Consider the following 21,146-nt stretch of genomic DNA (forward strand, 5'->3'; position numbering starts at 1 on the left):
ACATTCAAAGAAGGATCAATCAGACAATTCACCTACAACAAACAAGAGAGGAAGTCTATGAAAGAACCCAAGTACTGCAAGAAAAGCTCAAAAGAATATTTGACAAAAGAACCAAAGCTGAAGACTTCTTTATAGGAAACAAAGTGCTGAGATGGGATTCCAGGAGGGAGGACAAAGGAAAACATGGTAAATTTGACTTCTTGTGGAAGGGGCCTTATGTAATTTATGCTGTACAAGGTAATAACACCTATTTTCTAAAGAGTTTGGATGGCTCAAACACTGAGGAAGGCCCAGTCAATGGGAGGATGCTCAAGCATTATTTTGACCCCCTCTGATCAAGCACTACTCAATTGTAGATTGTACATAACATTGTATTTTCAGTATGTTTATTTACAGCGGATAGATGAAGGTCCAAATGAAGTAGATTTTGAGAAAGACTAAGGTGCTGCATTCTTTTGATGTATATTATTCACCTTGTCATGGGAAAGTAAGAGAAGGTACTTGGAAACTATCTAGGAGATGAGAAACACTCAGAGAAGCAAGACTGCAAAAAGAGTGAAAAAAGAAGGCAATTTGACCTGCTGATCTTGACTTTTCATCTGGAAAAGTCATCCCCAAGTGGAGCCACTGTTAGCCTCCTATACCAATAGGGTTTCATTTTTCATGATTGATAGTGGAAATGCCAAAAATGTTCATCTTTGATGATGCAAAGGTTCCATTTTTTGTGAATGAAGCAAAGAGTTAAAACATGTAAATAGGGTATGCCTTAAAAGAATAATCAAAGGGCAAGAAAATGAATTGGTTAGAAAAAATAATTGAAATGAACCCCAAAGAAAGACCAGAAAAGTGGCCAACCCAAAATTCCACTGCTATCTTGATGGATGGCTCAACAGTTCAAACTGGGCCATGCCATGTTTTAAATTGCCTGTTTTAGACTAGGGAATGAGTACCTGTTCAAACAGTTCAAGCTTGACAAATGACTAGCTGGATAGAGAAAGGAAGGAGCCCATCAGCTTAATCTGGGCCCTTGGAAGATATAAGGGTAGATTTAGATAGGAGGGCAGAAAAAAGAAAAGAGCATATGAGGGTTTGCAAGTTTAAGTGCACCCTCCCTGAAGTAACAAAAAAATGCTAGGTACTAAGTTGGGTAGGTAGCCAGAAGTTGCAGAAGCCTGATCCTATTTAGTTTTGGCCTTGATCAGGAAGGTTCATGTTAGCAGTTGCAAAGGTATCTACGCAGCATTTTGAAGACAAAATATAGGAGCTTGTCTAACTTCCCCTGTTTTCCCCCCAAAGACTCCTTTTCTAACATCCCCTTGAGGACTTTAGGACCTCCCTAAATAGTCCTCCTTGTATTTCTCCTTGGAAAAATTCATGACAAGTTTTCACTTTCTTCTCCAAAAAGAAGCCACATTTCTTGTGTAAAATCATTCCCCATCTACTTCTAAATCTAGGTTTACTCACTAAACTTAGTTCTCTATTCCTCACTTCAAATATTTCACATCCCCAATTCACACTGACTTCTAACCCTATTATCTAACTCCCTAAGTGCTCCTTTTCCCCTAATACTATAGCACTATTGTGAAAAAACCAAAAAATATGTAAATAACCCCCCCTTGGGCATTATAGCCATATATTCAAAGTTCGGCAAGGGTTACAGAATCAAAGGTTTTCTTGTATTTGGTTCATTTTATAGTTGGGATTGAATTAACATTTGGTTGGTTCAATAACCCTTATCCGCCTTATGAAACCATAATATTGCATTATCCCCCCTCATTGTATAAATTTTGGAAAAAACCCACTTTTATCCGCTTTCCCAAAGTTTGTTTTCCGGCGCGCCCCACCAAAAAACAAAAAACATTAAAAAATTCCCGCCGGGTCCCGCCGTATCACGTCCACATGTTTGCAGCCCGTCATCCGTCGGATCCAGGCCCTCCCATCCGACGGCCCACAGCAATTTTGGACCACCCCTCCGCCCGTCCTTTACCACCCAAAATCTGTCAGAGGGTGACGTAGGGCCAGGGATGCGTGCCCGCCTGTTACTGGAGTGGGCAGCCTCTGACCATTACCGGGCCCATACATTAAGTGGTCCGATAAATACCGCTTACCACTCTTTGTTACCGCTGTCCCATTCTCGCCCCACGTCATCTCTACATCAGCATTACGTCACCCTACCTTCCGCCATTCCTCCGACCTGTCCGCCACATCGCTCGTCCACGTCACTCCCAATCACCAGTCGACACGTCACTCTTCCGTACCCGACCGGACCAATGACGTCATGCTGACGTCATCCATTAAAAAGGCGCCAAATACCAAATTTTCTATATTATTGCGCAAAAGTCATTTTTTCCCATTTATTTCACCAAATACGCACTGTATTCCTGCATGTCTGTTTACGTTGCCTGTCCGCCAACTCCAAAGCTCTCTCCCTCACTGCTGGCGTCGCGTGTTCACCTGACCTTCAACACCATCGTCATACTGTTCCCAGGTACTTATCAAATTCCCTCTGCATACCTTGGTCCTTGCAAAATTCACTAAATCGAACGAGAAAAGAGGGAAAACATAAGAATTGCTAGAAATCCTGAGCTGGAAGAACTTCCATCCCCCACTGTAATCCCCAAATTCACCTGTAGAGGACCCCCATTGCTCAAAATTACCAAAATTCCACAGCTTATTGCGCATTTGTGACTCAAAGCCATTGCCAGACAAAATCCACTGTGAAAGCAATACTCAGTCCGAGCATTTTCTCTTTAAACCTCTCTCAGGAGCATTTCAACTTTGTTTTACCCCAATTTACCTGCTTCCCCTCTGCAAATTTCCCTGCTCACTGAAATTCACTGCTCTGTGTTACATTTTCCAAAAAGTCAAGTTCAAATACAACTCCAAGTAACAGTTAAACAATGGAGACCCCTGTGGCATTGAATATTGCACCTTTGAATGCCCCACATAAGGACCTAGAATGGTTGGCCCTTGCTGACAGAGATTATCAAATGAGAGAAACTATAGAGCTGTGTAACAAATACCACATAGAAACAGTTTGTGAGTTAAAGAAAAAACACAGAGATGGTACTGACCTCTTGGGAATCTGGAAATCCCACTTGCCCATCTATTATCTCCCTTAGGTCAATGAGTTCCCTGATTTGATTCACCAATGTTGCACAAATTATGACCCCAATCAAAGGGTTGTTCTAAGTCCTTCAGGATCTATCTTATTCCATATCACTCTTGAAGCCATCAACCAAATGCTACAGTTTCAACCTACAAAGCCACTAGCTCCTCTTACAATGCAGCTTTTACTAGAGCAAGGTGCCAAGCTCTCCAACTCACAAATTACAAGAATTGTCCAATTGTTTATGCTTCCAGATTTCCAGCCCTGACAGCCTCCCCCTTATCTACATGTCTGGTTCAATGACATAGGGAGACTGCTAGTAGACATGATATCCTCCATCTTAGGGTTCAAAACTAGTGAGTTTGTGGATGAGACAACCTTGGTAATGCTATCCATGTTCACCCCAGGACATCCCCCTACTGCCCAGTATGACTATGCTACATTTATAGCCAATAAGATTCATGAACAGTTCATGAACTTGGAGAGAGAGAGGGTATTCAAATACACCTCCTATATATATCATCTGCTATTATACAATCAGCCTAATAGCTTTCCTGTTTTCCTCAAGAAGTTAGATGCAAAGGGAAACAGAAGATCTGTAATGTTCTGGACATCAATCTGCCATCATATTCATTACTCACCATACAACTACTGTGAGTTTATTGACCTCTTCATTCACCTAGCCTTGTCCCTGCTGCAGAGTTCCCCTACTCCTAGACTCACTGATGATATGCATAAAATCCTCCAGCTTTCTAAGAACTATAGCATTAGAGATTGGTACTTCTACCATGACCACACAGTGATTAGAATATATGGCTGTGAGCTAGCCCCATACAGACTAGCAAAGTATGTTCCCATGAGACTTTTTGCATTAGAATACTTCCTGCAGTTCGGCAATGCAGATATGATTCACTTTCATAGCAAAAACAAGAAAGCACAGCTGAAAATTAAGCATCAATTGGGTCCATTTATCTTTAACAAGAGGGAAGAAGCTTGGGAAGAGGCAGAAAAAATGCTAAAAGGCCTCCTCCTCAAGACAAGCTTCTATTGGGCACCCTATGACCCTAACCATTTCATAAGCCTCAGAAGAATCAAGTATAGGCTTGCCACCTATGATCACTTTAGCATTCCAGAAATTGAAAAACATGCTAACCAACTAGAGTGGAGGGAAGGCACCTTAGTGGAGGATTATTCTGAAGAGGAATTAGCAGAAAAAGCCATTAAAACTTTAGAAAAGGCAGTTGACTTGGAATATTTTGGACAGGTTTGGTCTTCAGCCCCTCAGCATCTTGGAGAAGCTGCCTCTTCGTCCACTGTTCCCCAGCAGTCTGCCAAAACAACTGATCAAGCAGCAAACATGGCTAAAGGAAAAACAGTACAACAAGAGGAGTCACCTCCTAATGTGGAACAGCAAGTAGAACAGCAAGAAGGCATAGCTAAGGCACCTGCCTCCACAGAGCAGCAAACACAAGAGCAAATCCCTCCAAGGCAAGAGGACGCTCCTCCTACTACTTCAACAGACCAGCAAGGCGAGAAAAGACAGAGGCTAAATCCCTTTTCAGAGGAGGAATTGCCAGAGAGACCAACCGATACTATGCTCCCTCCTAGCATTGAAACATCGGCCAGCTTCTTGCAGCAAGGACAAGACATGCCACATGCGGCAGAGGTGAGTTCTTCAGGGCAGCGATCCAAGGCGGACTCTAGCATCAAGAAGCAGTTCATAGATATCAAGAAAAGAAATGAGCCTCTCAAATACCAAATCTACAATCAACTCTTGAAAATGGCACCAACTAATCAGCAGAGGCTAATGTCTGATTATGATATTCAAGAACAAAAAATGACTCTTAGTCATTTTAGGCCTACTATGCAACAACCTCAAACAACTGTTGATTATATCAGAACTAATTTGGAGATTTTCGCCAAAGACATCCACCCCATGGACCAGATCGAGCTACACAAGCAAACATGGGAGATGCTCTATTCCACATTAGCTGATAAAACCTTATTGGCGCACCAATTGCAAAATTCTTTACACAATACTGCTGCTCAACTAGAATTAGAAAAGGCATCATCTCAAGCCAAGGGCAACAGAATTAAGTCCTTGGAAGAGATCATTATAGAGCTGGGTCATGATCCAAAAGACCCTAGGGGTGTACATGCATTATTAAAGAAAAGAGATGAAGATATAGCAGCTATGAGGAAGCATATCAAGCTGCCAGCTACCCTTCACCCTCAGACTGGAGAGGTGGCAGAGCAAAAGAAAGATCAGGATGTAGTTGCTTTACTCTTGAGTTTATACAAGAGATTGATGGAAACAGAGAGTGCATTGGAGGTAGCATTGAAAACAAGACAAGGTGAAGTACTAATGCAGCCAGCACAGACATCTGTAGTAGGTCCTCCCACCAGAAAAACATCAGAGGCAGGCCCTTCAGGCTCAGCACCAGCTACAGGAGTATCAACACCAACAATAACATCAGAACAGGGACCCAGCCTCAGCATGCAGAATATGATGAAGGAGCTTGAAGCACTAGAAGCACAGATGGCTGAACTAAAAGAGACCAAAGATAAATTGGTTGCCATTGAAGAAAAATATGATAAATCGAAGCAGAGCATAGCTGAAAGAACAAGAGAGGTAAGGGCCCTTGAAAAAAGAATAAAGGAACTGGAAAAAGAGCTTTCTCTTGATAAGGTTATAGTTGAAATTAAGAAAATCCTATGAGCCAACATTGGTCAATCTGTTACAGACCAGTGGCAGTATATTGAAACTATCCATGAGCATATGGATCTCATAGGCAGGGCCCAATTAGAAAATTAGAGAGCAAGGGCATCTCTAGGCAACATGCCTGAAATAGCCAATAGGATGATCAATGTCCTTAACAATCGCACTGGCGCCCAGCTGGCAGCAATGGGTATCACCAGCAGAACTGATACCATTTTACTAGTAAAGAGAGTGCTTACCTTGAGAAATCATGTACAGACATTGGAAAGAAGGTGTCAAGAAATGCAGGCAGATGTGAACAAATTTATTGAAAAAATCACAGCATTGCATAACAGAGGTATTCCCAGCTTGGTAACCAGTGCAGGAAGGTTACTATCTCATGAAAACTATGCCAAAAGAGTCAATACATATGCCACAAACCAGATCACTGCATGAGCAAGTGCCCCAGAGGAAACAGGGCCTCCATCTGGGCAAAGTCTCTATGACAAACTAGAGAATTTATTCTTTATTATGAATGAGATTAGACATCTTTTTGAAGTGCTTCCAAACTATTACAAATACACTGAGGCAGATGAGACGTTAGGTAAAATCCTGAGACACCAATTGCCTACACAGGAATGGTGGACGGGCATGATACAAACGTTGCTGTGAAGAAACAGGTTTATTCACCAGGTTTTTGTGTATCGATCATAAGTCAGCATTTTCAGAATATCAATATTTTTGCTCTGACTGGGAAAGGAGTGGAAAAGGCCAACTCAGCAATCAAATTTGGCAACCAAAGCAGGACCTACAGATGCAGATGACGGGGTTGAAGCAGCCGCACCATGACAAAGCAGTAAAGGGCAGATTCCTCAAAATCAATGCAAAGCACTCGACCGACCCGGTTGCCTCCAAAAGTCAAAGGATTTCTGACAGAAATGAACAATCATTCATTGTTCATTTAAACAATCATTCATTGTTCATTTAAAGTAGCAATAACTATTGCATCTGCTATTTTTGAGAGTTGGTAAATAAAGTTATTGAGAAAATGACTCATCGTTAAGATATTTTTGTAAAAAAAGTTGTATATATATCCCCACACATAAACTTTTTGGGGTTGTTGATTTCTCTTCTGAAGAGCTATACTGTAATTTCAGACTTTTAATACAAGCAGCTGATGGAATTTCTCAAGTTCTGCGTTGTTTGAAGTGTTGTGATGAGCTTGCTTGCTGCTGCAGGATTCCTGCGTTATTTCATGTTACAATAAGTTTTTCTGAACCGTGTTATTATGTTCTCCTCTCTTTCATAATTTGCTTATGCTGTATGTTTCTTAGGCCTAGCATTAGAGAAAAAGAATAGTTCAGTATTTGTTCATTGAACACCCTAAACTCAATCTCTGCTGTTGTTTATGTCTTCTTCAGAATTAGTTATGAATGTGAAATTCTTAATTGCTCGCATTTACACTGAATCTATCATAGTAAATAATGTTCAGGAATTCTGAGTTGCTCCTGAGTAATATTTCATTTCTCCATATCACCAGCATAGTGAAAGATTCTTAGTTGCCTCTCACTGGCTGGTAACAGTCCATTTTCCCAAATTTGAAGATTGTTTCATAAGTACCCATATGGCCCTGCAGTATCATCATTCTCACTAAATACCTCAAGCAACACATAATCACAGACTCCAATGCCCAATGGACTAAAACCCCTGAACATTGCATTTCAGCTATTAGAAGATGTCATTCAACCAAAACTTTAAACAAAATTCAGTGCAACATAACTAGCCTAAAACATTACTAAACAAAGCTAAATTCTAAAGAGAGAGCCCTCTCTGATTTCAGGTAGGCTAGAACCTGTGATCCAAAGATTGGTTTGTGGTTACCTCGACCGTATTCCCTTAGGAGTTAAAGGGAACAACCTGAGTGTTAACACCATGGATCCGTGGGACATTTCATTAAGCAGAGGAAGATCCTTGGAGGTATTGTTACAACTCCTCCAAGCTCAATGAACAGGTTAGCATGGCTATAGAATGGAAAGTTTCTCTACAAGTAGTAGCATCGTAGGAAGAAACAAAAATAGAAGTAATAAGTAGTAAACTGGCGTAGGACAAAGGCAAGAAGAATATTTCCGAGAACCTAGAGGATAAGAAAAGCTACAAGTTCAAAGAATATCCTCTCATTGAGAAATAAGATTTGGAAGTGGAGGCAAAGAGAGCAGAGGGAAGGAAGAGAGAAAAACAAAGATTGGAGAAACCAAAAAGGAAGTTTGAGGAAATAGAGAAGGAGCTAAAAGAAGAGCAGGAGCTAAGAAGGAGAGAAAGGGAAGAGAAGAAAAAATAGGAACATGAAGAAGGGCAAGGCACAATCATAGAGTAAATTGTGCTAATACAGGTTGAAGAGTCGTAACAACTAGCAGATGACAAAAAGGGTGAGAAGTTGCAGGATTGGGAATTTTCTTAGCGGATTGAGTAAATGATTGAAGATATGGGCATGGAGTTGGAATAGGAGCCACAAGACCAAGACACCAACCTCATGTTGAGAGCATCTGAGGTCGCCTTGCAATCTCCACCACCTCCAGTATCAAAATCAGTCTCGATTGATCAAGGAGAGGTTTCCCTCCTTGATTATGATTCAGTTATGGATGTGTACAATATATCCTTTGATGAGTTTCAGAAAAAGATTGCACAGGAGCGGAGAAAGCATTTCTCCGATGATCATGCATCCCCTGCATTTATGAAGGAAAGGTTGATAGTTTCAGATGTTAGAAATCATTCAGCTTCCATGGCTGATGCCACTAAGGCGTATGCATAAGCCACAAGCTCAAATGTCAAATTATTGTTATCATAAAATGATCATATGGAAAAGTACTTGCAAATAGCTAGGCAGAGGGCAGAACAATCCGCAGGATCTAGTATGGCAGAGATGAGAAGAACAATACTTGCTGAAGTATCAACTCTTGAGACCACCATGTGAAAACTTTATGACAGATTTGTCATCGTGCACAAGGGATTTCTCCACCTATATGGTTTTCAGCAACAGTGCAGAAATATTTCCCAAACTCTCAAGGGCATACATATTGTTATTGGACACATACAGGAATGGACAATGAGATACAAGGGAGCCCTTCTTTACCTGCATAAGATAATTAAGCCACAAGTAGAGCTACAAAAAGAACGGATTCAGAAATTGATACAGAACTATGAGAATATCCCTCCTCTCATCAACAGCATTGAGGCTTCCTATGCATGGTTTTTCAAGAGTTTGGATGTCATGGTGAGGACACACAGAATCCCTTCGATAGGTTCTCTCACCCAAGCCATTGAGAAGAGCCAAGTCTAGCTAGAGGTTGACACATACATGGCGCAATTAATGCAAGATGCTACTAATGATGACTTGTAGTTGAGTACAGAATACATGCAAAAGTAAATTGGTGGTCCATCCATACTCAGGACAATTTTGTGCATGCTTCAAGATGAGTTGAAAAAAGGCTCGAGGACCATATACCCAGAAGCCATGGAGGCAAGAGTTCGTTTCCAAAATGACATCACCAAACAATATGGGGACACTATAGCATAGTACCAAGCTTCGTATTAGTTCGTCACCAAAGATCATCAAGAGGATATTGCCAAGTTGGCCTTTCCCCAGGCTTCTGAGTCATAGTGTTTATCTTGTTAAGCTGACTCTAGCCTATTTTTTCCAACATGGGTATATGTGGAAATTATATATTATTTTTAAATATATTGTACGTGAAATTCCAAGTGTCATTAGTGGAATGTGAATAGTAACTATGTAATGTGAAGATTTATTTGTAAAGGACTTGAAGAGTCATGAGGGTAGTCAAAGAGTCAAAGGGGAATGCCAAGGGTCATGCCACCCTTTGTTATGAATAGAACCTCATAAATCATATAACAAGCTTTTGGGAGCCAAGATTTTGGCTAGGCTTAATCTTAGAGAAGGCTTGGGATTATTGTGACAAGCCTTGGCTTCTCTACATCATAGAGCGAGTACGTTTCTTTGGAGGAGTAGGAGGTGTTGACTACAATGTTCCCCTATTGGGGCTAGTGGCTATCAATGGTGTATGTATGGATGAACTTTCACTTAATAATATAACTGAGCCATCATGTTTTCATGCATATGTTGTTATTGTAGTTCCAATATTCTAGTTACTTTAGAAATAGATGTTGTTTAACTAATGCATTTACTTAGGAACTATTTTTTATGCAATTGTATGAATCTTGTTGAAAGCATGTTCTTGGATTAACCCATCACTTTGATTTGTGGACTATTTCGCTTCCATCTTGTGATGTCATTTTGCAGGTGTGTTCCTTTTAGGTTGCGTACTGTTACAGCCTTCTAAGGGACACACTTCCTTTTCCCCTTTGTGTGTTAGAACCGCAATGCATCTCACTTTTCTCGCTGCAAGGTAACACACTTTCTTATGACCAAAGTCATCATACTTACCTCTACACGCTACTACAGTCAAGGCACTACATTACGACCCACTACTAGGGCTCCTACTCCAAACAGTTTGAGGTCTAGTTGGGAATTCTTATTAGGGAGATCCCATTGAATGTTGGCGGGTCCAACACCATCAACATTTCTAGCCCTAGAAGGAGGGTTCAATGACAACCTAAGCCCTCAATGTCTGTTTTAAATCTCTGCACATCTTTCATGACTTACATCACATGTTGGGTTGTGTTATATTCTTTCCACGACTAGCCCATGTATTTAACCGGGGGGTTAGAGGGGGGGCTCTGTGCCAATTGTGTAGCAGGGGGGGTCACAGGGGGTTTGTCGTGCACCCGTAACCCCACTTTATGGGGTCTGGGGTAGTGCCCCATAAAATTTTGGTTTTGGACCCTATGTTATGTTGGGTGGACCCACCTATGGATTTGTGCATGATTTTCGCACATGTTTTTTGGACACGATGGTTTTCAGTCCATGGTTTTGGACGCGATGGTTTTCGGTCCATGGTATTGGATGCTTCGGCATGTATAAATATGTATTGTAACATTGAAAGGAACATAATGAAAAATCAAGCTGGTAGTCTCGGTTTTGGGATCCAGGGGAAAATCTCGGTGTATATGTGTTTTATGTGTTATGCTCTCGCACTATTTATTTTCTGTGTTTTAAAATTTGTATGCAGGTAATTTTTGTATGGGGTTAAAACCTACATTTGGTATCAGAGCCGTTTTGGCTTCAAGGGAATGCCTTTGTTGCTAATGGGTTTCACTTGAGCCTGTGGTAGACCCTATTCAGCGGGTGATCTGTGAGATCGATTCTAGTGGTGAAAAAAGCTGGCGAGTAGTGGAAAGATAGAGATCGAGAAATTTAATGGTCAGAGTTTTGAGTTGTGGAAACTCAAGATGGAGGATCTATTGGTGGATACAGATCAGTGAATCGCGGTAGATCTAGGTACTAGACCAACAGGAGTGTCCAATGATGAATGGAAGAAGTTGGATCAGAAGGCAAAGACCACAATATGATTGTGTGTCTCAGATTCAGTATTGCTGAATGTATCAAGGGAAGCTACGACGAAGGCTTTGTGGGAAAAGTTAGGGAATTTTTGCCAATCTAAGTCTCTGGTGAATAAACTGTTCCTGTGGAAAAAGTTGTATAACCTGAGGATGAAATATGGAGACTCCGTGATAGAGCATCTGAATGCATTTAATATTGTGGTAAGTCAATTACCATCTATTGATATTAAAATTTTAGATGAAGATAAGTGCTTCAGTTTGTTGTGTTCTCTACCAGATTCGTGGGATAGTCTAGTTATTGCAATAGGTAGCAATGCAACTGCCTTGCAGTTTGATGAATTAGTCTCATCCTTGTTTACGAAGGAGATGAGACGGAAAAATATGGAGAGCCAGAATGGTGATGCCTTGTCTGTACGAGGACTATCCTAGAATAGAAACAAAAATAAGTCATCGAGTGGGAGATCTAAATCTAGAGGGAGATCTAAATCTCCAGGAAAACCTGTAAAGGTGGTGTGCTAGAAATGTGGAATGGAAGGGCACTTCAAAAGGGACTGTAAATATAAAGCGTCTAATAAAGGAAAGGGATCTAATGATGCTCCTTCTGTAGAGGTGAAAACCACCTTAGATGAAGGTGGGGATGTGTACTTGGCTTCTTCAAGTACACATGTAGATCATGAGGCATGGTTGATTGGCTCAGGTGCATCCTTTCACTTCACTCCACATAGAGAGTGGTTCTGCGAGTATGGGAAGTACGATGGTGGTGATGTATTCTTAGGGGATGATAGGAAGGATAGAATCATTGGTCGCGGAAAAGTAAAGTTGAAGTTGCAAGGTGGAAGGGTTAGAACACTTCTGGGTGTTCTGTATATTCCTGAATTGGCCAGAAATCTGATTTCTATAAGCAAACTGGATGATGCAGGTGTAAAAACAATGTTTGAGAAGGATACCTAGAAAATGGTTCGGGGAGCACTGGTATTGATGCGAGGAGTTCAAATCAGAACTCTGTACAAGCTACAAGGTAGCACTGTTATTGATGGGTGCAACAATTCTGTGGTTCCTGAAAGTGGAGCAGAAAATCTAGTGGTCTTTGGAGAGAAGACGATGTTGTGGCATAAAAGGCTTGGACATATTGGAGAGAAGGGCCTTTGAATACTTCATGGTAAAGGTATGGTAGAAGGTATGAGTAATAGCTCTCTGGATTTTGATTTCTGTGAAAATTTTGTATATGGGAAGTAGAATCGGTTGAGTTTCCCCTCTGGTGGTAAGAGGGAAAAACATATATTAGAGCTTGTGCACAGTGATGTGTTTGGGCCTGTGAAGGTTCCATCACTGGGTAAGTCTTTGTACTATGTATCATTTATAAATGAATTCTCAAGGAATACGTGGATATATTTCCTTAAGAAGAAATCTGAAGTCTTTGATAGGTTTAAAGAATTTAAGGCTCTGGTGGAAAACCAGACAGAGAAGAAGATAAAGGTGCTGAGGACAGATAACAGTAGAGAGTTTTGTAGTAAGGAATTTGAAGACTTTTGTAAGAAGTGTGGTATAGCACGGTAGAAGACTACTCCATATACACCTCAGCAAAATGGAGTTGTAGAAAGAATGAACAAGGCATTGATGGAAAGGGCAAGAAGCATGCTCAGTGGTGTCAGGTTAGGATAGGAATTATGGGCAGAGGCAGTGGAGACAACATGTTACCTGGTTAATAGATCACCTTCATCAATGTTGGAGGATAAGACTCCAAAAGAGGTATGGACTGGTAAGAAACCCTCTCTTTCACATCTAAGGGTACTTGGATGTGATGCATATGTACATGTTCCAAAGGAGAAATGAACCAAGTTGGATAGTAAATGTGAAAAGTGCATCTATATTGGCTATAAGGATGGTTTAAAGGGTTATAAGCTTTGGAACCCAGCAACAGGGAAGGTTGTGTACAACAGAGATGTGGTGTTCAGAGAGGTGAAAGATGTTATTAAACATGAAGTCCAACCAAAGGAACCTGAGAAGATAGAGTTTGAGCTAAAGGAGGAAGAATCAGACTCTACAACAGAGGAGGAATCAGAAGATGAAGAGCCAGAAACTCCAGGTGCAAGAAGATCAGTTTGAGAAAGAAGGCAGCCAAAAAGGTATAGTCCATCTACTTTCTATTCAAATTTTGCTTTATCTGTTACTGATGATGATCCCAAAACTATGAGGGAGGCAGTAGATTCAGAGGATGGAAAACTCTGGAAAGAAGCCATGGTTAATGAAATGGCATCTTTGCACAAAAATGAGGCTTGGGATCTGGTGCAGTTGTCGGCTGGAAGGAAACCCATTGGCAGCAAATGGGTGTTGAAGAAGAAGACAAATGCAGAAGGAAAGGTGGAGAAATACAAAGCTCGGTTGGTAGCAAAAGGTTATTCCCAGGGTCTGGGAATTGATTTTGGTGATATTTTTTCTCCTGTTGCGAGGGTAACTTCTATTAGGTTACCTTTATCTGTTGCTGATGCTTTTGATTTTGAGGTAGAACATATGGATGTGGAGACAACGTTTCTTCACGAGGATCTGGAAGAGGAAATCTACATGAAGCAACCTAAAGGCTTTGTGGTGAAGGGTAAGAAAGAACTGGTATGCGAGTTAAAGAAGTCTCTGTATGGGTTAAAACAGTGACCAAGGATGTGGTATTAGAAATTTGATACATTTATATGAGGACTTGGCTTCACAGAAGCAAAGTAGATCACTGTGTGTATTTTAAAATTAATTGGTGACCGTGTTATTTAGCTGGTCTTGTATGTGGATGATATGTTGCTGGTTGGAAATAAAAAAGAAATTATCCAAGACTTGAAGACCCAAATGTCCTCCAAATTCGACATGAAAGATCTTGGTGCTACAAACTATATTTTGGGCATGGAAAGTAAAAGAGATCGGGCAAAGAGGAAGCTCCGGTTAAACCAGAGGAAGTATGTCGAGACAATACCGCAGAGGTTTAATATGTAGGATAGTGAACCAGTGAAGGTTCCTATTCCTGTAGGCATGAGGTTATCTGCTGAACAGTGTCCCAAGACACAAGAAGAGGAAGAGGACATGTCCCGTGTTCCATATGCAAGTGTAGTCAGTAGCCTGATGTATGCAATGGTTTGTACTAGACCAGACATTGCACATGCAGTGGGAGTATTGAGTAGGTTTATGTCAAAACCAGGGAAGGATCACTGGACAACAATGAAGCAAGTTTTCAGGTATTTGTGTGGCACTAGTGATTATGGTTTGTGCTACCAAGGAAGACTAGGATTGGACAAAATGTTGGATATTTGTAGCCTTGTTGATGCAAACTGTATTGGAGATTTGGATTAGAGAAGATCTACAAGTGGGTGTGTGTTTAACCTATTTGGAGGTGCAGTCAGTTGGATGAGTAAGAAACAATCTGTAGTGGCACTATCAACTACAGAGGCAGAATACATGGCAGCCACTCATGCAAGAAAGGAAGCAGTTTGGTTGCAGTGATTGTGTTAGTGTATGGGGTTAGTACGGGGAGCTATAAGGATAGACTATGATAGCCAAAGTGCAATTTTCTTGGCAAAGAACCCCGCATATCATTCAAAGACAAAGCACATTGATGTTCAGTATCACTTTGTGAGGGATATGATAGAAGACAAAAAGGTGTTGTTGGTAAAGTTGGACACTTTGAAGAATACTGCAGACGCATTGACAAAATCTGTGAGCTCTGAGAAGTTCTCTTGGTGTAGAGAGACAATGGGCATTTAAGGGCTGGAAAAATGACTAAGCTCTCTTGTCTCCCCTTGTGGAAAGAAAACAACAAGTGGGAGAATGTTTGGTTGTGTTATATTCTTTCCACAACTAGCCCACGTAGTTAACTAGGGGGGTTAGAGGGGGGGTGGAGCCCCTGCTTTGTTGCATCGATTGTGTAGTGGGGGGTAGTCACAAGGGGTTTGAGGTGTACCCGTAACCCCACTTTATGGGGTCCGGGGTAGCACCCCATAAAATTTTGGTTTTGGACCCTATGTTAGGTTGGGCAGACCCACCTATGGTTTTGTGCATGCTTTTCGCACATGTTTTTTGGACGTGATGGTTTTCAGTCCATGGTTTTGGTTTTGGACCCTATGTTAGGTTGGGTGGACCCACCTATGGTTTTGTGCATGATTTTCGCACGTGTTTTTTGGACGCAATGGTTTCGGTCCATGGTATTGGATGCTTCGGTATGTATAAATATGTATTGTAACATTAAAAGGAACATAATGAAAAATCAAGCTAGTTGTCCAGGTTTTGGGATCCAAGGGAAAATATCTGTGTATATGTGTTTTATGTGTTATGCTCTCGCATTGTTTATTTTCTGTGTTTTAGAATTTGTATGTAGGTAATTTCTATATGGGGTTAAAACCTACATTTGGTATCAGATTTGTTTTGGCTTCAAGGGGACACCTTTGCTGCTGAGGGGTTTCGCTCAGGCCTGTGGTAGACCCTATTCAATGGGAGATCTGCGAGATCGATTCTGGTGGTGACAGAAGATGGCAAGTAGTGGAAAGATAGAGATCGAGAAATTTAATGGTCAGAGTTTTGAGTTGTGGAAACTCAAGATGGAGGATCTATTGGTGGATAAAGATCAGTGGATCGTGGTAGATCCGGGTACTAAACCAACGGGAGTGTCCGATGAAGAATGGAAGAAGTTGGATCAGAAGGCAAAGAGCACAATAAGATTGTGTGTCTCAGATTCAGTACTGCTGAATGTATTAGGGGAAGCTACAGCGAAGGCTTTGTGGGACAAGTTAGGTACTTTGTACCAATCTAAGTCTCTGGTGAATAAACTGTTCCTATGGAACTATTTCGCTTGCAGCTTGTGATGTAATTTCATAGGTATGTTCTGTTAGCACCTAAATCTGCCCTAGGCTGAAGGAAGGCAAAATTCAAGGTAACCACAAACCACGCTCAGTCTAGTAGCTAGGCCTACCAGAACAGGAGAGGGCTCTCTTCGAGTCATGCTCAGTGAATAGATAAGCAAAAAAAGGTCTGAGATGACTTACAATGAAATATTGATCTTAGGCTAGTAAGTGAATATGGATACAAGAAACAACTTTTATGAATGACCGAGATTCTGGGATGGTATGGGACCAACAGTCAGCAAAGAACATAGAATTTAATACAAAGGCACAGATTACTTCGTGAGGCAAGGCAGGCGGAAGGTGTAGCAATTTAGTTTGGAATAATGCAGAACAAAGAGATTCTGAGGAGTGTGAAAAGGGCATAGGAACATGAATCCTTTTCAACAGAAGAAGAACACTGAACATGAAATTTTCCCACAGGCAGAGCAATAAAATATAATTCTACCTAATCTCACTTAGAAAATTTCACAGGAAATGAACATGAATTGAATTATGAAACATAACGAAATACATATGAAAACATAAGAGACACATTTTCTACACTCCCAACCACAAGAATCTCATGAAACAGAGCCGCTGCCTTTCATTAATTCTCTGTCAAAAATACACAGTGAAGAAACAGAGTTTCTTTCCCACAGTCTCCCAGAAGTTACAAACTAACCAACCCTTTGCAAATGGTTTAAATACAATATATAGAATGTGCCATGAAGATATAGAACGCCCAAGGGTTGGGGAGTTACTCGAATCATTACAAAATGGAGATGAAGAGCCAACCATCAGCTACAGGTGCAGCGCTACAAACATGACATTTGGCTTGGGTGACCGTTTTCCTTCCTTCGCCACTTGGATAGAAGTCCATTTGGAAAGAAAATGCTTTAAATGCCGCCTTTGGTGCCAAAAAACCGAAATGTAGATGAGCGGCCCACTTGGAGAAGTCGCGAACTGAAATTTCGTGAAACGGAAGCAAATTTGGCAATTTTTCCTCTGTGCGCCGCGCAATTTTCTCTATGCGCCACGCTACTTTGGGGCCTGTTTTGGGGCACTTGCATGTGTCCAAAATGTGCCCAAGTGGGCTTTTTGGAAAGCCTGTCCTATCTACTTTCTAACCCAATTGTAATTTCTAAATTTGGTGCTCATTTTCCCCTCCAAACTTCATTCTCCCAAGACTGCTTCCTGTGTGTCAAAAAAGGGGCAGAGAGGCCATTTTTTGGGTGTTTTTGACCTCCTGGAGACTCAGATCTTGCCCAAATTTCTTGTCGGGCACCAGTAGTCATGATTTTCCATGATGAATCCAAAAATGCAAACCATTCCTCATTTGGAGCTCTAGATTTTTAGCGCCGCGCCACTGGGAGAAAAACCCTGTGTTTTGCCCAAAAATTTGTCAAGTGACCAAAAATTCCCCAAATTTTTTGAAATTTGGGCTGGAGGTTCTCTATGGGGTGTTATTATGGGCCAAGGAAGCCTCAGCCAAGATTCGAAGCCGATCTTTCTCTTTTGCCTCTTTTTCTTTTCTTGTTGCTTTCCTCAATTTCGCCTTCAAGCTCGTTATCCGAGCCTTTGCACTCATGTTTCGTGTCCTGTAATGATAAGCCATGTGTGTCAGCAAGGCAAGGTCCTGATCAGCCTTTTCCAGTAGGCTCTCCAAGTGCATGTTCACGCTCTCAAGATAGGCCTCCCGATCCTCATTGATCTCTTGCTCTAATGATGTGAGCTCGACTCTTCTCCTTTGAGCAGCTTGGCGATGCTCACGAATGTTTTGCAATTCCATAATCGCCCGCTGGTCCTCAAGCTGCTTGTTTCTCTGCTTAAGGTACTTCATGTTCCACTTGGCCCTCTCCAAGTCAAGGGATAAGGCCTCAATCATTGATTTTTGCTCCTGGATGATCTCTGTAAGCTCTGCATTTGTTGGTTTTGTATCTGTCTCATCATCATGGAGGAGAACGAATTTGGTCTCTCGTTCACCTGATGGCCCTTCCTCCTGCACTGGCTCCTTACCCTTGCCCTGCTCCTGTGATGCTGATGTTATAAGTGAGGCCCCTTCCACCGCGGGTGGAGATTTTACTCGCTTTGCCGCTGCAAACAAATGTCTACTACCTCTATGATAGGTGATGAATACTAGCATAGTAGCGGTCTCGTGGCGCTCATACTGATGTGAAGGACCACCTATCTCATGCTCTGCCTTTGATACTACTTGTGGAGTGCTAAAGAAGTCATGGGAGATGAAGTCTTCCCAAGCAATACCCTGCAATCCCAACTGATGATCCACCAAAATTCGGATAAGAGCAAAGTGATAAACACTGTTGAGCTGCTGCTGAGGGGTCTTATGCTGCATGAAATTTTTGATCCTCTCTATGTTCCCGCAAATGAAAAAGGGGAGGTTCATCATCCGCACCCTGGTAAAGTGCATGAGCAACCTAATGTGATAGGCATAAAGGCGAGAAAACCTCCCCTCACAACTGAAGTACTTCATGATCAATTTCGTGAGTGGAGCATACTGATCTCTCAAAAATCTCAATGGGAAAATCTCGTGAGCTAACTCAAACAACTGGCCTTAATGTAAGGCTCATAATGATGCCTCTCCACCTTCTTCTTCTTATGCCACTGTTCTCCAACATTTGATATGATTGTTGCCATTGATATGGCTTCGAGTGTCAATGTGAAAGTGACCCCAACCAATAGACTGACCTCCATGTAGGTGAAGTGCAAAAAGACGGGCCAACTCATGATGAACTTTGACATTTGCCACCCTTTGACAAAATTCACAACATGCTAGGTGTTGGAAACATGACATAGCAAGAGGGCATGCTTGCAACTTAGTGAGGGTGTTTGGCTCATCTCTAACATGTTTTCCACTCTGGTGATGTCTCCTGGGGGCCTATTCTCTTGAAGCTGTATCACTGTGGGTCTCTACCTCATACTCTGATGAAACCTCAGATGCCATGACTGTTGTTTATAAACTAAATTTAGGCTGCCCTTTTGATGATGGTGAAAGCTAGGTTGTTTTGATAATCTACCACCAAGGGGACAATGAAACAAGGGAATATTAGGAGGGGAATAATATAATGGGAACAAGGGTTATAGGAAGAATTTTGTTTAGGGACATGTAGGGGGTTTGGGTATTTTTGATAGGGTAGGGTTTGGGTTTTTGGAAAGGTAGGGTTTTAGGGTTTGTATTGAGTAATGGGAGGAGGGGTAAGGGAATGTGATTTTGGTAGTGTTAGGGTAGTGATAGTAGGAAGAATGCAATAGGGGACTAAGGAACAGGGGTAGGGTAGGAAAAATAAGCCTTGGCAGCAATAACACTGTTACAAAACCCGAGCAAGATGTTTTCTTGGTGTCTTTTTATGGTTGCTTTAAGAGTTTTGTTTCATTTCAACCATGGGCATAAAAACCACCATATCTTTATCCAATTTGATGAACAAGTGAGTTTGAGAGCCTACCTTGCAATTAAAGGGGCTTCACCAAAGATTTGAGGGAGTTTTGGCATGTTCTGGGCGCTTTGTCTCTGTACGCCATGTGCAAAGCCCGGTGCGCCGCGCGCTGTGTGTGCACTGTGTTGGTTAGAAATTAACACTATGGGCAAGCTCTATGTGCACCGCGCCCTGTGTGTGCACCGCACCCCTGCCTGTGTGCGCCGCGCACCCTGAAACTTCCTCCAATTGCTCCAAATCGCGCGATTTCACACTCCACAACCTTGCAATGCTTCTCTAAGCTCTTTGATTGCACAATGACTTGGATTTATGATGGAAACTTATGTATATAGGCTTGGAGGTCATGTTTTAAATTTACTTTTTCAAAAAACCCACCTTTCTAATGTCATGTTTGGCACTTTTTCAGTGACTTTAAAACAACCCTGATTTTCACTTTTCCTCTGAAATTTTGGCTCAAATGATGAAATTTTCGACACTTTTTGCAGGGATTGCATGACAGAGCATCTGGTCACGGAAACCATGATTGCACCTGAAGAAATAAACTGTCGACTCTTTTTGAAAATTTTGTCACAAATGACACTATTTGACTTTTCTTCAAAACAGAGTTTTGAAGAACAGTCGAAGTCTATCAATATGATGGTGAAACTCTGCGGATCATTACTTTGCAAGAGCATCCCTCTGGCCTACATGGCTTTACTGGACATATTAAAGACCAAATTGTTTAATTCCTAGACCAAATGACCAAAAATGACCTTTGTCCGTTGAAGGACTAGAACTTGACTGTCATGGACTTTTTGATTATTTGACACAAAGACATAAGCCAGCAGGAGCCAGACATGAGGGGAAATTACTAGCATGACTTTCTCCATCAGATCATGTCATGCCCCTAGCAGAATGCAGTTGAATGAATGGAGCGGGACACCTAAAAATGAAATGCATAAAGAGTTTTGATCTCTGACGGAGGACTGACCAGACCGACTCTAACATGTTCCTTTTAGGTTGTGTACTATTACAACCTTCTAAGGGACACACTTCCTTTTCCCCTCTGTGTGTTAGAACTGCGATGCGTCTCACTTTTATCACTGCAAGGTAACACACTTTCTTATGACCAAAGTCATCATACTTATCTCTACGCGCTACTACAGTCAAGGCACTACATTACGACCCACTACTAGGGCTCCTACTCCAAGCAGTTTGAGGTCTAGTTGGGAATTCTTACCGGGGAGATCCTATTGAATGTTGGCGGGTCCAACACTGTTAACATTTCTAGCACTAGAAGGAGGGCCCAATGACAAGCTGAGCCCTCAATGTCTGTTTTAAATCTCTGCACCTTTCATGACTTACATCACAATCTCAACTTTGGCATGTTTTTCTCATGCTCATGATTTCGAAGTGTTAGAGGATGTCGTCGATGAATTGTCACAAATTAAATATGATGGTGAAGATTGGATAGCCTTATTAAGACACGAAGTTTCCTTTTTCGGATTTTGCAAAGGGAATGAAGTCCCCTCAGACGACATTTCCTATGAGTTGTTCATTTACACATTCGAAACGCACGT

Source organism: Pinus tabuliformis, chromosome 3_2, assembly GCF_031772625.1.
Source record: "Pinus tabuliformis cultivar Carrire ecotype Pingquan chromosome 3_2, CPIR1, whole genome shotgun sequence".
NCBI lineage: Eukaryota > Viridiplantae > Streptophyta > Pinopsida > Pinales > Pinaceae > Pinus > Pinus tabuliformis.